The 9,579-nt window shown below is 39.4% G+C and overlaps 1 long non-coding RNA gene across 1 annotated transcript; it reads left to right on the top strand.

Moving 5' to 3' along the window:
- The first annotated feature begins 2,431 nt into the window (after positions 1 to 2,431).
- Positions 2,432 to 3,009, top strand: LOC119791429. The gene is made up of 3 exons (XR_005281858.1): positions 2,432 to 2,580; positions 2,723 to 2,786; positions 2,872 to 3,009. It is a non-coding gene; the product is annotated as an uncharacterized LOC119791429 (long non-coding RNA).
- Positions 3,010 to 9,579: the final 6,570 nt, after the last annotated feature.

The following is a 9,579-nucleotide window of genomic DNA, read 5'->3' on the forward strand; positions in this document are numbered from 1 at the left end:
AAAATTCATCTGTCAGTATATTCTATTCAGTATGACAGAGCAATAAGGCTGCTGGAGGTTTTTTATTCTTCTATTTCAAGAATGAAGTCGTAAAATTACGAGAATAAAGTTGTAACATAACAAGAATAAAGTCGTAACATTACAAGAATAAAGTAACATTACGAGAATAAAGTCGTAAAAACTGGAGAATAAAGTCGTAACATTACAAGAATAAAGTTGTAACGTAACAAGAATAAAGTTGTAAAATAACGTGAATAAATTCGTAACAGTACAAGAATAAAGTTGTAACGTAACAAGAATAAAGTTGTAAAATAACGTAAATAAAGTCGTAACATTACAAGAATAAAGTTGTGAAAACTGGAGAATAAAGTCGTAACATTACGAGAATAAAGTTGTAACGTAACAAGTATAAAGTTGTAAAATTACGTGAATAAAGTCGTAACATTACAAGAATAAAGTTGTGAAAACTGGAGAATACAGTCGTAACATTAAGAGAATAAAGTTGTAATGTAACAAGAATAAAGTTGTAAAATTACGAGAATAAAGTTGTAACATTACAAGAATAAAGTTTTAAAATCACGAGAATAAGTCGTAAGATTATGAGAATAAAGTCGTAACTAAATTTTAGGACTTTATTCTATTAATATTAAGACTTTAGTCTTGTAATGTTATGACTTTTCTTGTTGTGACTTTTTTTCCGTAATTTTACTACTTTATTCTCGAAATAGAAGAAAAAAATAAATTTCTAGCCTGGCCCTAATACTCCATCGTAATCCAGAACTATTTAATTGGAAAAGTTTTATTTTTAGCTGGTTTAACTTCGTAAAAAGTCTTCTTTAAAGAACTTTTGTCTATCCAATTTTTAATCAATAAATTGGAAAAATTATCAACAGATTAATCAATTTCGAATATAATCGTTAGTTGCAGCCCTACTAAATATGGTAAATATCAACAAGGCATACAATATTGCCTGTAAGAGTTTTACATTACAGACTAGTTTCTTTTTTAATACTGACATAACTAAGAAAGTTCAGCTCTGCAGACATGTTGACTTTAGAAGCTGAATAATTGCTGTTAAATATGGAGCATTAATTCAAATTTTTCCCACTAAGGCTACTATTTGTCTTTAAGTCAGTTCTTAACACAAGTAGTGCATGTTTCTGGTCCTAGCTGCTCACTAACTACCAGATAGCACATATGGGGACAAGGGACACACTTCCAGCGTAGCTTAAACCAGTTTAAACCCGGGAACAATTGGCTTTTAATGGCAGGGACCTGTTTAAATTGCCTCGGCTCTGATCGGCATTCTGTGGGAACACAAGCGCTGGGTCGACCCACTAAATTACATGATACCATTGAACTCATCATACGGACGTCAACACACCATGCCACTCAATGCTGATCTAAAAAGCTGAAACAACGCAGTTTACATTCAATAAACATGGAGCAGCTATGGTGAGAGGGATTTACACAGCGCGAAACATTAAAGCAAAATGACCCTGGCTTTCTTACATGTTGCTCTCCATTGTTTACTTTCCTGATATGTCGCACTAGCGACTGCTAATTTAAATGGGAAAGAGGCTTTGGATTTCCGTACTGATTTTATGTATTCTGATTGAGCCATGATGGTTTTAAGCTTGAATATACTCACTGGAGCAGCTCTTGTGATGCCACTTGGGCGTCAGATTTACGAGTGTACAAAGAACAGGGAGTACAAAGGTTCCCGCTTGGGATTTAAGTGTTTAAATTTTAAGTTTTGAAATATTTCTAAATAATAAATCAAATTAATGTGTTCTGATCCTAGTCTATTATGCCATATTATTCTATTAAGATTCTGATGACCATCTTTCAGAAGCATCATCTTATCTGCTGTTGTCCCACAAATGCGATCTTTGTGACATACTTTCCTAAAGCCATGGAGCATTTGTGTTTCCTGCTAGTTTCCTCTTGTTACACAAGCACACTTCTACCGTTTATGAATCCAGTGAGCTATGGTTTCAACAGCGAATCTGACAGAGTGTAATGTACATATCTTCTTTCACTAAGTTAGTGCCCTCAAAAATGCTCACAGACCGGATGCAATGTAGAAGAGCAGATAGGACAGTTTATTGCATGTGTTTGGAGGTTTAACCCATCCATCAACTTTTTAGCCTGAACAGTTTTCTACCAACGTTCTTCAAAATGAATATAACGTACAGAAGTTGGGATTGAAACATGTGTAGAAACCATAAAACACAAACTACCACAGCTTGATGCGTCTAGAAATGATTGAAAACAGAAAGAATGCAGCATGAGGTCACCATACTTCATTCACGAAAGGGTTAAATGTTCATTCTTCTTCCAGCAGGAATATAGATGGGTGAGAATCTGCGGCCGGATGCAGAACAGAAAGACAGAGACGTTTATGTGGAGGCGTCGAATAAAAAATAAAAAACAAAAAGGCACAGCCTGGGGCTTTTACACTTCGTTTATAATCTTCCCCAATTTCCTGCAAGTCCATAAATTGTTATTATCGCAGAGCGCTTGGGCGGGCAGACAAATCGAGGTGGAGAGGACTGAATGTGGCTAATCGGATCAAAAGTAAGTGATGGTGCTATTCTGTTTGAAAAACACAATTTGTAAGAGTCGGGCCTGCTTGTCCTCTCCCTGCTTTTATGTATTCATGGTGAGGCAGCGGAGGAAAGGAAGACGCTGATGTTTATCCCCCTCCCTCTTCCCTTAGTTAGTCTGGAGAAAGGTCATGGAGAAGTGTTTCCCTCGGAGCGTCGTGGAGCAATAAACTACTGGTAAACACAAAGCAAGACGGATTCAGGCTGCTCTACGTTTCTGCAGCCATTGGTGATTTATACTTATCCTTTTTTTTTTTCTCAGGCCGCCATGCTGCTTGCCGTTAAGCTTTGAAATTAGACGTTCCGTCACAAGCAGCAGCTCTCACCTGAGTATTGGATTACCGAAACAAAAGATGAATAATTAATAGAGAGAAATAGGTTCCTGGCAACAGGAATGTAATAATGAGCATTATGTTTCAGCCTCCTCCTCTCATGTCGGTTTCGTCTTCTGCTGCTGAATCCTCTTTTTCACGGAGCCATGTTGCAAATTTATTTTGGCACATCGCAAACTCCTTCTGATTTAAATAACACAGACGTTCCTCCTTTCTGAGGCGATACGACAAACGTACGGCCTTCCACTAGATGCAAGAGCAGCTTAGATTGGATGGAAGTGTCCCAGCATCACCTGGAACTACTCAGCTGGACTTTGACTAGGCCATCAGAACACCTGAATATACTCTGAATGAATCCACACCACTGATCTCCACAATCATCCTCTTTTCAGCTTCAACCTTCTTCTGAATAACTTCCCTGTTGCTCAGCATTATGCTGCCACCGCCATGCCTTACTGTGGGGGTCAAAGAGTTCAGCTTTGTTTCCTTTTTCCAAATATTAGCTGTTTTTTTACACCTTGGTCCTCTTTTTCCATGAATAAAAAGTCTCTAAAATGATATTTTTTAACCAAAAAGATTCTTGATTTAGATTATTTGAAAATAATACATATAATTTGACCAATTTTTCAGCTTTTTAGCCCAGAAATACACATGCCCCAGACAGGTAACCCCCTAAAATTACAATGTTTTACTCTAGACAGTAAATTTTGCAGTGTTAAAGTAACACTTTAAGAGTGCATTTGGTCCCACTCTGAATTAGTGTTAAAGTAGAACTCTACATAGTGTATATTCTACTCCAGTTGTTGTTGTAATAACTCTAAAAGAGTTAATATAATTTGACACTTCATATTTAACATTGTGGGTCATTCCAAGAAAACTGTTAAGTTTGGATCCATAACATTCAAAGAGGAATAGGAAGCATAATAAAACTGTCAGTAATACTTCAAGTTTAGTTGGTAGCATGAGGTCAAATAAAATTGAATAATAAATATATATTTTGCACATTTATAACTTTTTATGTTAAACTGCAATCATTTTCTCATGTCTGCTCTGACCATTTTTCTCATTCGTTTAATGTAAAACTTAAGAAATATGAAATAAATCTCAAAAAATGTTTTGTTGTTATGGTTAGAAATACTTTCCTCTTAATAGGAAATGTGTTAATTATATAAAAATGTCATAGTTTTTTATTGAAATAGCATGATTTTGTCTATCCCCATGTTATTTTGCGCCAAAATGCAATACACTTCCTAGAAGTGACATCACTAACAGGAAGTTACATCATTCAAGAGTTTGAAGAAGAGAAGTCCAAACAATGGTGAGTTCTGTTTTTCTTTAAGAACATTTTTGGTACATTTTTCCTTCAAAATCCTTTCTGTTAACCATAGCATATCCACTCCATAACATTTTGTTTGTCTTACTTTTATCTTTTATCTACCCTTTAATTTGTTAACCTTTGTCCTGTGACGGGGTGGAAAAGGGAACTCTGTTCCCTGGATATAATGTGCTAAAATATTCGCAGAAAATGGTGTCTGAGCTTGAAAAATATGTTTTATTGCAAGTGTTACATGTTCTACAGGCTATGAAACTAAAAAAAGAAAAGGTTATGATCAAAAACCTCTAAATTCAGGTCCAATCTTTACACTTTCCATGGAATGACCCGTGTATAGTTATAAACAGGTATAATGAAATGATTAAAATAAATCCATTCATCTTTAAAATGACTTTTTATTCCTTAAATACAAAAGTAATTTTATTATTAAATGGGACATTTAACTGATTTAAAATTAATGATGATACTAATATAATATTGGTGAATATCACTTTAACCCGCCACATAATGTTTTTTTCCCACCTACCAGGAAACCCCTTTATTATAATGTTAATATATCAATGTTTTTTAAAAGCCATTTTAGATTAAATCATAATTTTTTTCTAGTGTTAAAATTGTGGCGTTATGCTGTAATACTTCTGAACAGCAGGGGGCAATGTTTTGGCAACAGGAGCAATTAAAATATAAATGATAAAGTTTTGATTTATTGTGAAGCTTTAAACCCATTAGGAACGAATCCAAACATATTTAAATGGCTTTGGAGATAATAGTAGGAAGTCTGGGGATATCTGGAAACATTTTACACAAAAAACTAAATACAATCGACTGGCCTAAGAGTGTTGGCCCAGTGGGTTGAAGCGGTGCGCTTGTGAGGGTTGCAGGTGCCCGGTTCGAATCCCTCTGCCTCCACCCCGGGGTCCTGAGCAAGACCCTTGACCCCCGATTGCTCCTCAAGGTTAATGCCAAGGTAAATTTCTCCAATCTGAGATCAATAAATTTTAATTAAAAAAACAGAAAAGCAAGTAAAGATGAAGGATTGATCAATTTCTATAAATTCATGACTTTATGGAAGAAACAACTAAAGTTTAAATTAAAGTTTTTACCATCAGTGCCAAAACGCTATAATGGAAGATTCTGTGACATCACATCCTTTGTGTTTTAAGCCAAATGGTTTTAATTTTATTTAATTTAGGGGTAAAAGGCGGATTAGAGTTTTGCAACCGCACACATCAATTGTCGCTTGGGTCTGGTCATGAACCAGTTTTGCTGGTATGCTTCTGCACCATCAGTCTGGAATTTCTAGGGACACACGGCAGTTTCCTGCCAAACCCCAAGGGGGAGCCAAGAACTCGCGAGAACTCGCGAACTTCAGTCGATGGTCACGAGAAATTCATTTTGGTAGAGACCTTGGCACCTTTATTTAATTTCTTACAATTGGTTGTACTTCCGAACCGCCTTGATTAACCTTTTGGCATAGTTGTCCATTGTAGTTGTTCCTCGGTTTTTAAAAATGGCGCGTCCTGGCACCGAATCGAGAAGGGCGACCACACAGACAGGTGGAAAGGCATAGCAAGGACCAATCACAGCTGTTTCTGTCTGCGCACTTCGGCTTGAGGTCTGCGCGGGTTTGCAACCGTCCGACGCGTAGTCACGATTTTTTTTGAGACAGATTTAAAGGTTGGAGAGGCTATGCGTCAGAAGCATAAATTGGCCTTAAAGCTACAGTGTGTAATAATTACAGGGATATAAAGTCAGAAATGTAATATATTATACATAACTGTTATTTATCATCACCTATGAGCTCAGCCTTTTAACCATAATATTTGCGTTGCCTTAGAATTCGTTATTTATAATTACATAGGAGCGGGTCTCGCAGCCATGGAGGCTGACATATTTGCGCTACGGCAGCGCAGAGCCAACAAACTAGCGATTGCGAGATCGCCCATTACGCTCGAAAATAACTACGGCAAGTTGAGAGAGATGAACTGAGACGGTACTGAACAGTAGATGGCAGTATTATGCCTGAGAAGCGTTTAGTCTGCCTGAAACCAAAGAAGAAGAAGAAGCAGGTATACTGCGCCTCGGTAACAAGAAAGGTAAACAAGGCGGCAGGCGTGAGTGACTTTGCAAACTGTTTGGCACTGTGTGGCCAAACATCAGACGAATGGAGGATCATGCCTACTCTGTATCACAACGAAAAGCGGCGGACACCGAACCCCCGTCATCTAAGAAGCGGAAACACGACGAGAATAAACGCAAGCGTGACAAGAAACGACAAAAAACACGGATCAACATTGGCACGGCATTTACACGATGGAAGTCACTGATGGAGGAAAAAGGTTTTCAAAGTGACGCTCAAGTTGCCAGTTTTCTCTTGGACAGGTAATTAATCCTACACACACAATTGTCTAATATCACTGCAGTTTTTGGAGTACAGGATGCTCAGACCTGTCTAAAACAATAACATGCTGCGTGATGATGCTGTTACTCTCCAGTATACTTATTCAGCAACGTCCCTGACGTTTCACAGGTAATGATTCAGTCATTTTCTGTAAAATAATTTTCTGGATATATACCTCGGTTACTTTTCTGCGGCTCCTTTGGAGATCTTCAAGCCTTTCCTCCTCTGCTCTCACCCCGCTGGCACCTCTCCCTCGCCTGGCCCTAGCTGCACGCCCACCCCGGCCTCCCTGCCCTCGCCCTCTTCCTCTCCCTCTTCCTCGCCTTGTAACCCCCGTGCCACAAACATGACTTGGACTCTGTCAACGGGGAATATATATTCTTCCAGCGAACACAATCTCGCTGTTAAACTAATGACTACAATTACTTCGTCTGTTTATATCAGACATGCAAAGCAGCTCACCAAAACGTCACAACGATATAAAAAAAATAACGGGTATATTTATTATCTAAAGTCTACATGAAATCTATACCCTAAACAGACTAATAAAATACTATCTGTAAAATTATCTATGTAAACAAACCTCATCACTTGAGAAGGTAGGTGATGCGGACGTCGTGGAAGACATTTTGTCCCATAACGCTCGCCGTACTGTTGGGGGGGAGAAGCTGTGGGGGGGAGACGTTCATGTTGCTGCAGTCTGCAGTCTGACCGCTAGATGTCGCTGAAAATTACACACTATAGCTTTAAGAGTGCAAAGTGGAGCTCAGATATGTATGATTCCAGGCGTTTCTTTGTACATTTCACATAAAAAAAAAACCTTTAGGGTTTGTGACGAGACAAAATGAGAATAAGGTGTGAAGACTTTTGTAATCTTGTTCCTCCTCGGATGAGCAGAGACCCGCCTTCCTCCTCCTCCTCTTGTTTTTTCCTCTAATAAGCCCCCCGTTAAATAAATTAGAAAATACCCACCCAGGGGTGATCAGACGGCCACAAACCCCTGTCATCTGTCTCCTGGAGCTGCCAGGCAAAACAGAGGAGAAGGAGGAGAAGAAGGAGAAGGAGGAGAGCCAGGATTTCCTCTTCATCTTCCTCTCCCCGCTTCTCTCTGGCTTGGTATTATTCTGTCAGAGGTGAGACAGAAGAAGAACAGGCTCGTTTCGGCCTTGCCAGACAACCGAAGGCGATCTGCCATTTGTTCAGGAAAAAAAAAAGCAAGATATTCCATACATCCATCTTTATTTAATGAGAGAATACAAGAGGAGGAGAGGAAGGAAAGGAAGGAGACAGCGAGAGGAAAAAAAAAAAAACTTTGCTACATATGGAGCGCTTCTTACAACTAATCAGCAGACTGTTGGTGATTGGGGCCGCGGGCGCCAGGTTGGCTCGAGCCGGAGTTAGCACAGTGCCCAGGTCTTTGCTGCAGGCTGCACAGGTTGGCCTCAACTCTGCTGGGGAGCAGATGGCGAGCCAAAGCTTGTAGTCACACTTACCTTCCCCACTAAATCCCTAATCCCTCCGTGGACGCTCCTCCAAGGCAGGTTTTTGGAGGCAGAAATAGGGGTTACAATCTGGACCGGCGCGCCGCCTGCCAAAACACTCACAACACAGAAATGCAAATTAACTTATTTGTGTTGTCCGCCGGCCAACGCGCTGCTTCTTTTGCGAGTAATTAAGATACCTTGAAAAATGTTTGTAGAAGATCAATAATTTCAAATAGATAAATAACAATGTGGGCGAACAGATGACTGGATTCTGACGCGTTTGAAGCGGAGGAGTAAAAATGTCCCCCTGAATCGGCCCCGGTGACACCTTTCAGCTGCGCCCGCTGGCCGCCGTCTGGGCGGACGCCTCTCTCTGCCATTAGCCCGGTGTCAGCAGCACTAAATGCTCTGCAGATGTTAAAGCGTGGCTCCACATCCACCAACAGGAGAAACTGGTCAGAAGCAGAAAAGCTAAACACGTCCACGTCTATTAGAGAGGAGCGGGAGCCGGGTGATAACTCAGGGGTGATGCATTACAAACACGGCTGTTTAAACAGGCAGAGAGCTGCTTTTATTAAGCTCAGCCTCGTGTTTGACTTCAAGTTTATTGGATTAAGTCAGTTTACTGAAAACATTTAGTCAGAGGACATTTCTTCAGGACGGACTCATGCTTCTCTTTATAGAGAATGAATAAACTTTTTGTCCGGGACATGCTTTTGAACAAAAAAAAAACAGAAAAGCATTAAAGCTCCTTTTGTGTAGGAAGAATCAAAGTTTATGTTCGCTGCTTCTACAGAATTCAGAAGAAAAATCAAACTGAACTGTTTTCTAATGCACACATTTAGCCTAAATGCCAGGGAGGAAAGGCAATAACTAGCAAGGACGTCCAGGAAATGTTTAAAATAAATGGAAAACATATATATTAATCTAAAATCTGCTGCTTCAATTGTGTTGCCAAGGTGAAAAGAGAACAGCAGGAAGCGTAATATGTGTGAAAATAGAGGAATAAAGTTAGAAAGACCAGAAGGGTAACAAGCTAACGCAATCATTCTGACACCAGTCAGTACTGGGGGTACGACCCACCAGGATGGAAAGGCAACAGCAATTGGTCATCAGCGTACGTTAGAAATTTTATGTTATTATCCGAGCCTTTCTGCTTCTAAGATCAAAAATTACATTAAGACATAAAACCAGGGCAGAAGAACTAAAGCAATGACTAAGAGAAGCATCCATTTCAGTCGGTCAATCAGTAGGGGCATCAAGAGGGAAAAGGTATAACAGCCCCGTCTCAGACTCAGCAGGCTTCAGTTAGCTTGATATTAGCTAATTTATTGCAGGAGGGTTAGAAACTGAAAGAAAGCTCTACAACTGTTTGGCTGTGACATCATCCTGGAGAGAAATATCAAAGACAGGCCTTTTT

The sequence above is a fragment of the Cyprinodon tularosa genome, unplaced genomic scaffold (assembly GCF_016077235.1).
Source record: "Cyprinodon tularosa strain WSP-4 unplaced genomic scaffold, ASM1607723v1 ctg39, whole genome shotgun sequence".
NCBI lineage: Eukaryota > Metazoa > Chordata > Actinopteri > Cyprinodontiformes > Cyprinodontidae > Cyprinodon > Cyprinodon tularosa.